The sequence below is a fragment of the Microtus ochrogaster genome, chromosome 2, assembly GCF_000317375.1.
Source record: "Microtus ochrogaster isolate Prairie Vole_2 chromosome 2, MicOch1.0, whole genome shotgun sequence".
Taxonomy (NCBI): Eukaryota; Metazoa; Chordata; class Mammalia; order Rodentia; family Cricetidae; genus Microtus; species Microtus ochrogaster.
The window spans coordinates 90,887,292-90,888,198 of record NC_022010.1 but is presented as its reverse complement, the minus strand read 5'-3'; positions in this window follow the sequence as shown (position 1 = coordinate 90,888,198).

Sequence of the window (907 nt, the reverse complement as noted above, 5' to 3'; positions counted from 1 at the left end):
GTGGTAGTGGTGGTGGTTGGGTAGAGACAGAATCTCACCCTTTTAAATGCAGAAAAGAGATGCATAGGAAGCAAATGACGACTGATCTCAGTTCTCTGGTCTTCCCGGTTTTTACCCCCGTATCTGTCTCCTGGTTTTTATTGATTAAGTGTAGTTGGATTTACGTGACACCTTTGAAACACAGATCATGTTTTACTTTAAGTTGTTCAAAGGATTCATTGCTTAAACCATTAGCTTGGGAGAAAGATCTGGAAATCAAGCATGACAAGACTTTGATCACAGACTGCCTCCAAAAAACGAATAGCTAGCTAGAGGTGCAAAGAAAGCAGAAAGGGTTTTTGCAAAGTTAGAAATGAACCAAATCTAACTCTGTCCGTGCCCCCATTGTACCCAGTGAACAGGATAACTGTGGAAGAGAGCCTTGTGTCTTCTTATTATTTCCCCAGGCTTTTGAGGCTTCCTGATGACAAAGAGGGGATAGACAGTTTGAATAGTAACCCTAACCCTAACCCTAACAACCTTAACTCTAACCCTAACCCTAACCCTATGTGCTTGGGCTGCCTTTTACAAAATCTTTTTAAAATCGGGGCTATCTTACACCTTAGGTCTCTTAACACCTAAAAAAATTGCCAGCATGAAAGAAACAAGCCCCATATGGCCATGGTTTGTGGATGCTGTGTTCACATGCCCCTTCCCTCCTCCCCCCCACTCCCCCTACCCTGAGGACTGTGCCTTTCCTCTTCCTAGAATTCTTCTATCCTTTTCACCCTGCCTGTACTTCCTTTCTGGCTACTGGCCAATCAACATTTTATTAAACCAATACAAGTGACAAATCTGAACAGGGTACAAGACCATTGCCCCACAACATTTCTTAGCCTAATTTTTAAGTTTTTCTTTTTTTTTTTTT